Raw genomic sequence first — 16,347 nt, 5'->3', positions numbered from 1 at the left:
AGAAAAAAAGCAGCCAAGGATTTAAGGTCTATTTTTTTTTCATCTAAGCAAATATAATTTGCTTGTCTTGTGCTCTTGGTTACCATTGATGCTGAGGGAAGGGGAAAGAGAAATTGGGGGTAGGGTCTGCCTGACTCCAAAGAGAAGATGAGAGTGACATTTACTATTTCCACCTTTTTTCATCTTTGGCAATTTGCTAACAATATTTCAGTGTCCCCTCTTTTCCTCTCTGGATAGTCTATAACCTTTTTATTAGCTCTTACTCCATGTTTATAGATACTACATACTGAATATGGAATTTAATAGATTAGAAATCAAGTGGGAAAAGGAAGAAACTGGAATCAGGATAAGATCTTTTTATTATTAAGGGGCTAAAGTATGTCCTGATATGTTTTTTTTTCATTCTGTAAAGCTGTGCCCTCTGTGCCTAGCACAAAAACAAGCATTTAAAATCTTTCAAAAGACAGATAAAATATGTAAGCAGTAAAATTATAAAATCACACTTTAAACACAGTATCTATTAATGATTTAAAGAAAGTTTCTCAAAATAACTCCCTTCTTAGGGAAAAGACAATGTCTTTAAGTTTAGTGTTTTCTAGAGGAAGTTGGGTAAAGACTTGAATTTCAGTTTAAGGTCAATTATTTTTTCAGAGGTTAATGCTACTGGAAGTGACTGGAGCAGTTCAGATGAAGGTGAAGAAAGTGAAATGTTAAGGCAGGTCAGTCTAGTTAAAAAGAAAGCATGTCAAGAATCCAGATAGTTTACACTGAGATGGGCTCTGCAAAGCTCAAAACTTCTTCCCAGTGTCTGAACCTTCAGGTGTGTTTTAACTAATCTTTTTGTTCTGTGAGAATACTGCTGCATCCTCCTAATATCATCCCCTGCATCTTGCATTTGGTTTTTTTGCTTAGCAAAATAAATCATCCTGATTAGTCCTATCTACCATTTTTCAAAGGTCCTTGAACTTTTGGCCTCAGATTTCCTTGCTCATTCCTTAGTTCAAAAAGTCTCAGCCAATGTCCTATCTCTTCCCTAGGGTAGAAGGAATATTTCAGGTAAATTGTCCCATAAGCAAGGATGACATATAAAATTTGCCTCACATTCCAATTACCCATGAATAGAATTTGGGAATCACTCAGCTGATCTCAATTGCTCTGTTTTAGAGGAGAAGCAATTTCCAAAGTAATGGAGATCTAGATTATTTAGCACGTTATATAGAACATAGTGAGAGACAGGGAATAGGCCTGTAATTTCAGTTTTATAGGAATTGCCCAAATGAAGGAAGTCTCTCTACCAATGCTGGTCAGTGTCTTTTCTGCAACTTAATAGTCTTAGATTTGCCTAAAGCAATGAGAGGTTATGTGACTTGGTCAGGGTCACATAGGCAGTAAATGTCTGAGGACCCTGGTCATCCTGGTTCCAGAGCCAGCTTTCTATTTACTACAACATTTTGAATTTCCCCTGGAAACAATACAGACCAAGGAACATTGGGATGATGTTATAGAAGTCATTCATTCATCTTCATAAAATAGTAATAAGGTGCATTTATGATACTAGTTTAGTTAAATCATCTACATATTCATAAATAAAAATCAAACCATACCATATTTTGTCACAATAACATAAAATGAATGTCATCATTCAAGTAAAATTCAAGTTCTGAATGAGTTAATTACCTTTCTGTTTTTTATCTGACTCAGAAGTCTAAGCTTGATTATACTAACCTTTAGAAGGAAAAACTAAGTAACCATCACATTTAATACAACAGAAACTTAAGTGGTTTATAAAGATGTATAGTAAGAATACATTTTTCCATGCTTCCTCCCCTTGGAAATATTTTCCACTCCTCCACCCTAAACCCAGAGGCACCTGCTTCCTAACCAGACTGGGCTGAATACGCAGAATTTCAGGCTTGGCCTAGCTCCTGTGTCAGTCTTTCACCACCTCAATTTAGCATTTTACATGAGATCACCTCCTATCTGTCACTGAGTCTCAGAGAGCTCTGCACCTGGATGTCATGACTCATCGTGGCAGGAACTTGTGTTAGCTGACAGGAGTGAGGGAAAAAAATGAACTGGTAGAAACAGATGTGGCCAGATGAAAGATAGAGAGCTGAGATTTAAAAAGGTGGGAGAAGAGTGGGATATTCAGGAGTCTCCCTCCACCTTTCATTTTCCTAAAATTACATTCTCTGCCTGACAACTGTTCTTGATGTCCTTTCATTTAGCATTCACAAGATCATCATTACTTCAGTTAGAATACAAAAGAAAAAATCAAGACTAAGAGTTCATTCTTCTCCGTAAGAGAGTAAGAAGTAAAGTTTGTCTCTCCATTCTCAGAATTAACCTCCAAGAAAAGATTGCCTTTATGTCAAAAAGGAATTTTCTTCATTCATCCTTAAATGTATCAGAGTGTTGAATACTAAGGTGATTCACCAAGTTCAGTTATAGAGCCTCCTTAGCTGGAGAGCTTTAAAAAGGATAAATATCAATGTGCTTGGGACAGTTGAATTGTAGTCTTCCAATGTGAAGGACAAGAGTTAGGGATCTCTTCCGTTTCTTCTAACCTATGATTCAGAACAGACATGATCATCTCAACAGGCACTTTACAAACATTATCTCATTTGAGACTGACAACAACCCTCTGAGGAAGGGGCTATTAATATTCCACTTTTTTTTTACAGTTGAAGAAACTAATTCACCCAGAGGTTAAATGATTTGCTTAGGGTGATACAGCTGGTAAGTGTCTGAGGCCATATTTGAACTCAGGTCTTCCAGACTTGACTCCAGCCTCAGCTATATACTATGCTACTGAGCAGGAGAATATGTGGAAGGGAATAAGATGTAAGAAGACAAGAAAGGCAAGAAGGGGCCATGTTTTCAAGGGCTTCAAAAATCAAACTATTATATTTTCAACTCTAAATCTACTTTTTTTCCTTTTCGAATGTGATTCACATCATCACACTAACAGGGAAAATTCAAACAAGTACAACCTCTGCCTACTTTGGCAGGAAACTAAATTTTCAACTAAAAGTCAAACTCAGCATCCTGAGTTTCTTATATTAAAAGGCTCAACTCTGCTCCCTTAACAACTTATTGGTGTCAGGAAATTATTACTGGGATGACTGGAATGCTTAATAAAAAAATTTCAAGAAGCCTGATAGCTTGCAGGGAAGCTTATGAAACCCATATTCTTGAGGGGAAAATGTAAGTTACAAAGTCCTGACTTGTTATAACTTGTTATCTCTAATTTCTCTATTCTAGGAGTTTTCAAAGTGTGGTCAGTGGACCCCTAGGGATCCCCTAAGACCCTTTTTGAGAGTTTGCTAGACCAAAATGATTTTCATAATATTTCTAAGATGTTATTTGTTTATTAAAATATTTTCCCTTTTCCAACTATCTGTGTGAGGCTGGATTTTTTTCATGTACTTCAACCAAAACAACATATTGCAATAAATTGAATGCAAAGGCAGATATGAGCTTCAGCAAAGTTGAGGATATAAAATAAACCCACATAAGTCATCATTATTTCTACATATTACCAACAAAGTCCAGCAGGAAGAGACAGAAAGAGAAATTTGATTTAAAATAACTATAGATAATATAAAATATTTAGGAATTTACCTCCAAGACAGAAATTTACCTGCCAAATACAGAAACTATATAAACACAATCATGAATTTTTTCACACAAAATCAGATCTAAACAATTGGAAAAATATTAATTGCTCATGGGTAAGCCAAGCTAATATAATAAAACGACAATTCTAACTAAATTACTTTACTTATTCAGTGCCATACCAAACTACAAAAAAATATTTTATAGAGCTTAGAAAAAGTAATAATATTATTCATATGAAGAACAAAAGGTCAAGAATAAAGAGAGTCAATGAAAAAAAAAAAACTAAGGAAAGTAGCCAGGTAGTACCAGATCTCAATCTGTATTACAAAGTAGTAATCATAAAAACAATCTTGTACTAGCTAAGAAATAGAGAGGTGGATCTGTGGAAGAGATTAGGTAAACAATGTTGTCCTTCAGTTGTTTTTCAGTTGTTTCTTACCCTTCGTGACCACTCTGGAATTTTCTTGGCAAAGATATTGGAGTGGTTTGCCATTTCCTTCTCCAGCTCATTTTATTTCTCAGGAAACTGAGTCAAACAAGGTGAAGTAACTTGCCCAGAATCACACAGCTAGTAAATGTTTAGGGCTGGATTTGAATTCAGTAAGAGGAGTCTTTCAGACTCCAGGCCTAGCACTTTATTCACTGTGCCACCTAGCTGCCCTAAAGTATATAACATACGTTAGTAAATGACCACAGTAATCTAGCGTTTGATAAATGCAAAGATCCAAGCTTTGGGGACAAGAACCCACAATATGACAAAAATTGCTGCAAAAACTGAAAAGCCATTTGGCAGAAACTAGGCATAGCCCAACATCTCCTATCATATACCAAGATAAGGTCAAAATGGGTATGTGTTTTAGACTTAAAGGGTGACATCATCATGACCAAATCAGAAGAGCATGGAAATTTTTAGCTGTCATATTTATGGGTAAGAGAAGAATTTATGATGAAATAAGAGATAAGAGAGCATTACAAAATGTAAAACTGGATAATTTTGATTATATTAAATTAAATATTTTTTGCACAAACAAAACCAATGCAGCCAATAATAGAAAGAAAATAGAAAACAAGGCGGGGGGGAGTAGTATCTCTGATAAAAGGCTTAATTTTAAAATACATAAAGAACTGAGTCAAATTTATAAGAATATGAGTCATTCCAAATGGTAAATAGTCAAAGGATATAAACAGGCAGTTTTCAGAAGAAATCAAAGCTATCTATAGTCATATGAAAAAATGTTCTAAATTACTACTGATTAGAAAAGTACAAATTAAAACAACTCTAAAGTACCACTTCACACTTATCAGATTGGCTAATATGACAGAAAAGGAAAATGAAAAACATTGGAGGGGTTGTGGAAAAATTGGGACACTAATGCACAGTTGGTAGAGTGGTGAACTGATCCAACCTTCTGAAGAGCAATCTGGAACTATACCCAAAAGGCTATAAAACTGTGCTTACCCTTTGACCCAACAATACCACTACTAGGTCTATATTTCCAAAGGAATCTCCCCCCAAAAAGGAAAAGGACCTATATGTACAAAAATATTTATGGCAGCTCTTTTTGTGGTAGCAAAAAATTGGAATTTGAGGGAATACTCATCAATTGGAGAATGGTTGAGCAAATTATGGTATATGACAGTGAGGGATACAATATATCATATTATAAGAAATGAGAAGCAGAATACTTTCAGAAAAAAGCTAGAAAGATTTATATGAACTGAAAGTGAGCAGAATCAAGAGAACATTGTACACAGTAACAGCAACATTATAAAATAATTATCTGTGAATGACTTAATTATTCTCAGCAATGATGTAAGACAACCCCAAAGGGCATAATGAAAAATGCTATCCACTTCCAGAGAGAGAACAGATTGAGTATGAATGTAGATTAAATGCATACTTAGTTTTCACTTCATTTTTCTTGGGGGTTTTTTGTCTATGTTTTCTTTTACAACATGCCTAATATGGAAGTATGCTTTGCAATGACTGCACATGTATAATCTATAGCAAATCTCTTGCTTTCTGAAGGAGGTGGGAGGAGATGGAGAGAATTTGGAACTCAAAATTTTAAAAATGAATGTTAAAAATTGTTATTATGTGTAGAAAAGGTAAAATATAAAAATTTTCACTTAAAAACAGATATGAGAATCCAGGTCTTTTCTATTAAATAAGACTTACAGAGATTTGTAAAAATACATAAAACAATAATACTTTTTTCACTAATATTTTGGGGAAATTTAGTTGTTTTTTACATGCTATTTATGTTAACATGCAATGGGCTAATTATTGTTATTTATAAAAAAGCTAATAAATATGTTAAAGTTTATCAGTTTTAATTTCCTAGATGGTAAATATCAATAGACATAACCAACATAACCAAAGCTCTTTGGTGTCCTGAAAAATTTATAAGAGTAGAAAGAAGTCCTCAATAATTTTTAAGAGTATCCAGACATCTTGAGATATAAAAACAAATAAACAAACAAACAAAAACCCTTGAGAACCACTACTCCATTCCTTCCCTGGAAGCAAAGTTAGAATTTCTGTTTGAGTTAATCATTTGCAGGCAATGGATTTCTGGCAGTCATTGAAACTTCCCAGGCAATTTGAATTATCTCTGCATTATACATGAATCGGTAAGAAACTAAATTAACATCTCAATGTTTTCTTGTTTCACTAAAAAGAAGTGTAATTTTGGGGCAGCTATGTGGCAGTCAATAGAGCTCTGGCCTTAGAGTCAGGAAGACCCGAGTTCAAATCTGTCCTCAGACACTGACATTTACTAGCTGTGTGACCCTAGGCAAGTCACTTAACCCCAATTGCCTCAGCAAAAAAAAAAAAAAAAGATAATTTTGATTTCAAGTTATGTTATTTTCCTATATATGACTGAAGCTTCTGATACTCTTTACTGAATTTGATTTGGATCCAGTATACTTTTTCTCCCCTATTATTAAAGGGGGGGGGGAGTTGTAGTTGAGTTCTGAGAGATATAACTCAGATTGTTCTCTAATTTTAACTTTCCTAATCTCCTTCAGAAAGGGGAAGTTCTATATTACCTTTGCTTGACAGATCACAAAACACTTGGTCCCACTGACTTTTGTTCAGTATACTGCACAAAGTGAGTGCACAAAGTGTGGTCTCAGATCTTTAAACTATATGTACCAGGTCCATTCTCCCAATTTCTAGTACCAAATTCCATATTGAATTTCTTACACATTCATAATTCCTCTTTATTCAAGGAAAGCTGTTCTTTTGTTTAACAGATACCTAATCAAGCTATTTTGCTATGCCAAAAGTTAAAGATAAAAACGTATATAGATAAGCATTTTTTTTGTACATTGGGCAAGTTCAATAACATCCATTTTCATTTTTTAAAACTGTATTATGAATACTATTTGATTTTTGTCTTCTGCAGTCTTTGTGATAGAGGGATCTTGACAGTGCTTGATAGAAAAGAAGACAGAGAACAAAGACTGTAGGACAAAGCGATTAAAAGGATTCTTCTTGTTAAGGTTTTGATAGTGAGAATACCTCTGCTAGTGCTACCAACTTTTTGATTTTCCCAGCAACATGATGTTACAAGAATCATTTTAGAAAAAGTATTTCTAAAAATCAAACTTCTAGAAATAATTGAATTGTGTAATTACAGAGTAGGGAGATAAGCTTTGAGGTCATCTAATACAACACATACCTTAATAGGAATCTACTCCAAAACATTCCTAGCAAGTGGTTTCCATCCTTTGAAAACATCTAGTGAGGGGGCAAGTACTATCTCCTAAGGCAGCCCATTAAACTTTTGGATAGTTCCAATTGTTGGGAAAGTATTCTTTAAGTCAAGCTAACATTTGCCTCTGCAACTTGTAACTCTGTTTGTAGTTTCACTCTCTGGAGCAAATGAGAACCAATCTTTATTCCTCTTCCACATAACAATACTTCAAATACTTGAAGACAGCTATTATATAACCCCTAAATTTATGCTTGATCCCATCCCACTCCTTCTCATCTTCTCCAGATTGACCCCATGATTCCCTCTCTTTCTAATTTTTGATCCTCTCTACTTTTTCCTTTCCTACTGCCAAAAACTTCCCAAGTCTCCCTATTCTTGAAAAATCCTCACTGACCTCAACCTTCCCCTCCAATCATCTATATCCCTTTCACAAACTAGAAAAAGTTGTCTACACTCATTGCTTCCCCTTCTCTTGCTCATTTCTCAACACTCTGAAATCTGATTTCTAATCTCATCAATTCAACTAATGGCTCTCTCAAGTTATCAGTGTTCTCTTAATTGACAAATTTAATGGCCTTTTCTCAATCCTCCTCTTTCTCAACCTCTTTGTAGCATATAACATGGTTAGCCACATTCTCCTCCTGGATACTCCTCCTTGTGTTTTGACAGTACTCCATCTTGGTTTCCCCCCCAAACTGTCTAACCACTCCTGAGTCTTTTACTGCTTCCCTATTCCTATCATAGCTCCTATCTAAGGGTGTACCTCAAAGTTTTTTCATAGGCTCTCCTATTCCCCCCTGTACTTTCACTTGGCAACCTCATTAGTTCCCACAGATTTATCATTTTTATGCAGATGACTCATATGTGTATAAATATTTGTGTAGATGTGCCATATACATATATATGAAATCCTATCCCTCTCTTAAGCTCCAGTCATGCATCTACAACTCCCTAATAGACACTGCAAAATATCCAAAACAGAATTCATTATCTTTCCTATGAAATCTATCCCTTTTCTGAAATACTTTATTTCTGTCAAGGGCACCATTATTCTTTAAAACATCCAGATTCACAATCTTATCATAATCCTTAAATTCTCACTCTTCCTCAAAACACAAATCCAGTCAGGTGCCAATTTTTGACATTTCTACCTCCAAAACATCTTCCACTTCCACACCCATCTCTACTCACATGACCACAACCCCAATTCAGGCCCTTATCATCTCTCCCTTAACTATTACAATAGCCTTCTGATTGGTTTCCCTGACTAAAATCTATCACTAATCCAATCCATCCTCTATACATCTGCTAAAGCAATTTTCCTAAAGTAAAGGTTTAGCTAGCCATGTTCCTACTCAATGAACTCCAGTGATTCCTAGTTGACATTAGGATCAAATATAACCCTCTTGCTTTGGCATTGAAAGCCCTTCACCATCTGGCCCCAACCTACAGTTTCAGCCTTGCCATATTTACTCTCCTTTCCACACTCTACAATCCAGCAAGATTGGCCTTGCTGTTCCTCAAATTTGACATTCCATTTTCTATCTCTGGAGCTTTGCACTGGGTCTGTCTCAATACTGGAATATAATCTCTCTGCACCTCCACCCCTTAGAATCCTTTATTTCCTTCAAAACTCACTTTCTATGTGACGCCTCTCCTGATCTCTCTCTGTGCCCTTCTCCCTCTCAAAAAAATTACTTTGTATTAATTTTATATACTTACATATGTATGTTATCTCTCGTAACCTGAGTTACAAAAGCTTAGTTTTTATAATATTTTAATAATTGTATTTCAATATAATTGCTTTCCTTTGTAATCCTACTTGATTTTAGACATTTAAATATATTATTTTGACAAAGAATCCATAAGACTGCCAAAGGGGTCAATGACATCAAAAAAGGTTAAGTGATCTAGATAAAACATAAACTCCTTGAACATAGAGAGTATTTCCTTTTTGTCTTTGTATCCACACTATTTCTAGCAGTAGCACAAAGCCTAGCAAACAGTAGGTACTTAATAATATTTTTTAAATGGATGATTCATTGGTTGACAGCTTATCACTATCCTTCCCAAAATGTTGTACGCCTAACTGAACACCATACCCTAGTACTAGAGCGAAGTGCATTGAAACTGTCATTTTCCTAGTTCTGGATACTATTCTTATTTTAATCCACCCTAAGACTGAATGAGAAATGTCATAATAATCATCCTGCTTCACTCATGGTTAGTGTACAGCATAAATCTTATTTCCTTTCATAGTTATTTTTAAAAGGCACTAGTTATATTTTTAGGGAAAAAAAACCTTAATGTTAATAATATAATTTTTCTCTCAAAGACAACTATCACGAATAGCAAGATTTATATAGTGCTTTAAAGGTTGTAAAGTGCTTTACAAAAATTATAACCTTTTATCTTCATGACAATCCTGGAAGGGAGGTACTACTATTATCCCCATTTTATATATGAGGAAAATGAGGGCAATAGAGGTTAAGTGATTTGCCCAGAGTCATACAGTTAGTGTCTGAAGAAAAATTTGAACTCAAGTTTTTCTGACTCCAAAACCAGGACTCTATCCATTGACTCATCTAGCTTTTTCTGCATCTGTTGACATAACCATCTGATTTCTGTTAGTTTTACTACTGATATGGTCAATTATGCTGATAGTTTTCCTAATATTGAACCAGCCCTGTATTCCTAGCATAAATCCTACCTGGTCATAGTGTATTATCCTTGAGATAAGTTGTTATAATCTCTTTGCTAATATTTTATTTAAAAATTTTGCATCTATATTCATTAGGGATATTGGTCTATAATTTTCTTTCTCTGTTTTTCTTCTTCCTGGTTTAGGTATCAGCACCATATTTGTATCATAAAAAGAATTTGGTAGGACTCCTTCTTCATCTATTTTCCCAAATAGTTTATATAGTATTAGAATTAGTTGTTCTTTAAATGTTTGATAGAATTCATTTATAAATCCATCTGGCCCCAGAGATTTTTTCTTAGGGAGTTAATTGATGGTGACCCATCTACCTTTATAAAAAATAACAATAGTAATAACTGGCATTTACATAGCCCGCTCAGGTCCACAAAGAGTTTTGCATATTATCTCATTTGATCTTCACAACCCTGGAAGGTAAGCAGTATTATTATCCTCATTTTACAAAAGAGGAAAATAAAGCCTAAAAAGGTTAAATGACTTGCTAATAAATGTCTGAGGCAGGTTTTAGATTCAGTCTTTTTTATACCAGGTCAAGTGCTCTATATACCCTGCCACTAAGCTGCCATATTCCTTCTTGCATATGATTGTTCACTTTTAAGAGTCAACTTGGAGTTTACGGGGTGGGTTGAAAGTTAAAAGGCCTTATCTGCTTAGACTACCTTATAATAGAAGTTAATTATTACTATACAAATTTGCAAAGCACCAAGTAAGATTATCATATCAGAAACATGTGAGCTCCTAAATCATATATTCCATTAACAGGTAAAATTATGTCTCAAAATAATACATTTTCATTTTTCCAAGAATAGTTGGAAGACAGAACAGCACATGTATATGTGTGTGTGTGTGTGTGTGTGTGTGTGTGTGTATGTGTGTGTGAGAGTGTGTACATGCTGCTGTACTGGCCTCAATCTCTTTCTGAACCTCTCTTGAAAGACTCTTGTCCCAGACAACTATCCCTACTCTCTAATCAAAAGCCAAGTCCTGTTAACAGCTTTTCAGATGAATTGTACAACTTTCAATCTAAGCTTATGTGAATCTGTCATTTATGGCTTAAAAATCCATAGAGTTCAGGTATGCCCAAAGCAGTCACAGCAGCAGCCCCTAAGAGTGAGTATCCTGTTCCCTGGCACTGCCCAATTAAAGAGTTTCCAGACCATTTTGATTTTGCCCAAACCAATAAAGTAAAAACCTATTCGTTCAGAAGAAACCAGGGATAAAGGTAGCACATTATACTTCGTATACACTAAGTATCCTCAACCTTGTCCTCTATGAAATGCTCTGAAACCTTTAAATGCCTTCTAAAATGTTAAACATCCCTAGTTCCCATAGATACATTTCTCTTTCAGCTACTTCTGAGATGACTTGGTTCACATCTGCAACACCTGTGCACCCTCTTCTGGCCATTTCAGGATATGAATTCTTTTGAAGACATTTTGTTTCTCAACAGATCAAAGTCTGAATCCTGTAAATTTAAACCTTTGTTAGAGTAATAATATTTATACACAATGCCCCTGTAAAGCTTATTGAAACTCACAATGCCTTAGACTTTTGAGGGGAGAAAAAAAGTTATTCTGATATTAAAAAACACTTCATAATTTTCAATGATGGCAGATCAGCTGGTAGATGGGCTTTTTGTGTTGTTGTGTTGGTTTTTTTTTTTTAAGATTCTGCCTCCTAGATAAGACAATTCAGTGGCTAAGCCATTATTGGGTAGCGTGGTTCTTGTTTCTAAGTTCCGATATGGCAAAACTCAAATTAAAGTTTGTTTAGGGTAGGAAATTCATCATTTCCAAATTCTGCTCAATAGAGCATTCAGACTCACAGAGGTCAATTCAGAAACACAGTCAAAGATATCATTAGACTGCCAGAAATGTTCTTTTACTGCATTAACAGGATATTTCAAAGTGCTGGGTGGCAAGACTTATTTGTGGGTGTTAATCTTTTTAAGTAGATACCAGTGCCTTAAGAGTTAGTCCCAAAAAGATCCAAAGGTTACCCAAGTAAAAAGCACTCTGTGATAATATAAGTTGTTTGATCTCAAACACTTGACTGACTAAGCTCAAAGAAATCTAATAACCATTTTTAATGTTGTATTAATATTTTTATGGCATGAGCTCAAGGCCCTTCACAATCCTAGTCTCCCTCCTTTGGCTGCTCTCCAGCTGAAGGTGGCACCAAGAGATGAACTCACTACTCCCTATGTAGCCTGAGCAGGGCAGAGAAACAGGACTGTCACCTTCCTTTTTCATAATAGCTAAGTGTTTAGAACAAACTGAAAGTGAAAAGTCTTATCAGTGAGCTTTGTTCCTCTGTTCACACAGCTGGAAGTGACAAGGACACTTGCTTTGCAACTGAGAGAAACAATTGTTCAAACTGTTGTATGAGCCATTGCTTTACGGGTGCATGTGGCAAAGGAAATACTATTTCAAGTGTTTATGAAAAACGTTACATCTCCATACCATCCTTTACTTGCAGACCATCTATTATACCTTTTAAGATATCTTTACCTTGAAAGTGAGTACCACTAAAATAGGTACTAAATACATTCTAAAGTATTCACATTACTTTTACATTTTTATCCTATAAATATGCCATTTCTCCCACAGAATAAGCCTACTGTTATTAGAAAAAACACAAAATGCCACTGCTCAAGAACGTGGGAAAGGATATTCCAGCTGATTAACACTGAAGGGCTATTGAAACAGAGATCTTGGTAACATAATAAATAACAAATGTGTCAAAAGGCTAATGAAGTTTCAAATAACCAGTTCAAAAGAAGATTGTTGTATTTCATCAAGAGATGTAATTGTCTAGATCAGGGTTGGAGAACCTATGGCCTACGGCGACATGTGGCCTTCTAGGTTCTTGGGCACAGCCTTTCGACTGAGTCCAAGTTTTACAGAACAAATCCTTTTATTAAGGGGATTTGCTCCGTGAAGTTTGGATTCAATCAAAAGGCCGCATTTGAGGACCCAGAGAGCCATATGTGGCCTGGAGACCACAGGTTCCCCACTCCTGGTCGAGGACAATAGACTAAAGTATATAACACCTACCCATGTCACCACTTTCCATGAAGTCTCAATCTGCCTGTTATTAGTTTGACAGATGTGAAGAGGGGAAAAATACCAAAACTTATTTAGTAGTTTGTCTCCAAAATATTCTTTATTTGCAAATCAATTTCCTACCACTCTTCTCCCGTATATTAAAAGCAAACATTTTACTTCCTTGCTTACCAACAAAACAAACAAATGTGACACAAAGCAAACACTGGTTTTTCTAATTAGTTGTGACACTTAATTTCAGAATAAAAACTCACATGGGCAAGTGATACTCACTCGGCAAGTACTTCAGGTCAGGTTGAAAAAATTTTTCAAATGTTACTTATAGTTTTAATACTTAAATGAAATGATTGCAAGAATATTGTCCTATAAAATGTCATCAGCCAAACAGTGTTTAGCAAAATTTTGTTATGCAAATGCCCTGGTGAGTTACAAATCACTCAGTAGCTAATTGTTGATGTCCAAGTGTTTCAAATACAAAATTATACATCTGCTGATCCCCTAAGCTCTTTAGCAAAATCTGATTATTACTAATGCTGATTTATTATAGGTGGGTGACCAAAGAATTATCATTGTAACTACTTCCATACACTATTCAAGATCTTTCCAGAATCCCTGAGAGAGAAATCAGCACTGGATTCTTTGTTGTTCAACACAGAGCACAGGAATATCTACTGATAATAAGAAAACATATTCAGGAGGTTGAATCATTTGAGAGTAAGCTCAATTTCTTCTGAAGTAACAAATAGCTTTAAATAGTTTAATTTTAAAAATTAAAATTGTGTACTGTCCAACTCTATTTTCCAACTTCTGTTTCTCATGAAGAATTGATGGGTAGAGAAGGGAGAAAAAACACTCTGCTCCTTAAAAGAAAAGGTGGAAATAATTTTTTGCTTTGACTTACATTCATGCTTTTTAAAACAGTTTAAAATTCAATGAAAAAGCCAAATATAGACTTAATTATACAGAAAAAAAAGATATTCTAACTGCAGTGCACATTCAATAGACAAAATCCAAAGAAAGCAGCCCTGCCTGAGATGTGTACAAATCAATTCATTATATTGATTTGGAAAGAGTTGTGCTGTAATTTAAAACATAGATTACCACAGGCCAAACCTGATAAAGTTCTATTTTTAAGGAACTTTCTCTGGACTTTGAACTTGGCCTGAGACTATTCATGGAATGGTGACTTGACTGGCATTTATAAAACTATTCGATGTAATAGTTTCGAGGTGGTTACTTTTTGAAAGTCAAACCTTTACCAGAATTTAAAAATAAAAACTAGCATGCAAAGTGAATAAGATGTAATAAAGTGCTGACATCCCAAGGAAAATATATTATGGTTTTCTGTTTTAAGATGATTCATCTTTCCTAATTCTTAGATCACTCATGTAGGAATATTCAAATTTTATTTTAGATGAAAGAAGGTAAGAGAATCAAGAAAGAGAGGAATTATAGGGCCTAAGTTAGTATTAAAATGATAATCATGAAAGGACCTTCCAAAATCTCCTGATGACTGCACTAATGATCATGAACATAACCTAAATGGTCTAACTATTCTCAGTCTTTTGGACTAAAAGTATAGACTTAGTAATGAAAGTCAGCTTGGTGTAGTTACAAAAATAATAATACAGGCTAGATTTAGAGATAGAGGAATTGGGTTTAAATCCTGGCTCTCATATGTATTACCGGTGTGACCTTAGGCAAGCCTTAACCTCTCTGGATATCAATTTCCTCATCTGTAAAATGGGAAAGGGAGAGAGATGATTACCAATAAGACCAGCTGGCCTTGGAGTTATGAAGTCACAAATTCAAGTCACGAGTCATGAGATGCATACTGGCTGGGTGACCCTGGACAAATCACTTAACCTAAGTTTATTTTTGAAAAGTATACTTTGCAGAGAAGCTGACCTACATTCACAGAAGTTGCTCACCAGGACTTTGCTATGCAATGAAATCACCAGTTCTGTCCTCTCTTTGAGCCAATCCTATGACTCTCTATCCTCCATACAAAGTGACCTTTATATAGTTATGAGTATATTATCATTTTAAGTTATAAAGCATTTCATAAATATGAAAATATATTAAAATAAAATATAATTTCTATCACAAGATTAAATGAGAATGCAGCATTAATATTTGTGGAGTCCTTTGGAAAAGGTGCTATCTTTGATGGAAGACTTATCTTTATGAATAATACTACAAATCTGATATCTTGCATTAGAGGATAGAATGACTAAGATATGAGTTTCAGGGCTAAAACAGGAAGATTTCGCTACTTGGTTTTATCTAATAAAAAACACAGAACTTGTGAGTGTTCAGAAAATAGTATCATGAAGGTATCCAGAATATCAACTCGTTTAACTACAAAAAAAACTTACCATGTAGTCCTTGGGTCCATATTATAATTGAGCTAAAAATATAATAAGGTTCTTCCAATACAATTATACTTCCTTAAATGGGGTCCAAAATTCCATGCATATCAAATTCTCTGCTAAAGCAACTTATATTATAGTGAGGCCCTGCTGTCGGTTTCAGACACCTAAAATCTGTGAACTGAATAATGCCTATCAGTGATAAGCAAACTCATAAAAAAGTACCAATATTGAAAATTCATTTTTCAACCTATTGGTTTCTTCATTTAACTCTAGTTGCATGTCCTTATTAGGGGTTATTAGCATATCTACATAGTTGGATAAACCTGCTAAAGTTATTTTTTTCTTATTTAAATATTTTATGCATTTTAAAAATACATAAAAGCCATTGAAAAGAGATAGGCCCAATCACCAGGGGCCCAGGGTGGGAAACAGAATGGGGATGAAGAATGTCTATTTTCCAGATGATGACATACTCTTAGATGTGGTCAGTCAGGGCATTTATCTTGGACATGAACGTGGATAATTATTGGATTCAGGGAAACTGTACCGCACTTTCAATGATCCCAAACTTCTGCCTAACAAAAACAAAGCATCTTTTTAACACTAAAGTGATTTAATTCTGAACATTAAAGATCATTCCCAGGAATAATATCATATAAATTGTGTAATACCATGCTTGGAAAAATCAAATTTTCAGATGAATCAGAGGGCAATGGAGAGATATATAACGTATATAAGTAGACTACAATATAGTACATTGCTAATGTTAAAGTGGCGAAAAAAAAAAGCCGAATAAAATGTATCCTCCAGTATACATGTATCATGATCATAAATGTATGATC

The sequence above is a fragment of the Phascolarctos cinereus genome, unplaced genomic scaffold (assembly GCF_003287225.1).
Source record: "Phascolarctos cinereus isolate Bilbo 61053 unplaced genomic scaffold, phaCin_HiC Scaffold_4;HRSCAF=312, whole genome shotgun sequence".
Taxonomy (NCBI): Eukaryota; Metazoa; Chordata; class Mammalia; order Diprotodontia; family Phascolarctidae; genus Phascolarctos; species Phascolarctos cinereus.
The sequence above is the reverse complement of the archived record's forward strand: the minus strand, read 5'-3'. Positions refer to the sequence as shown.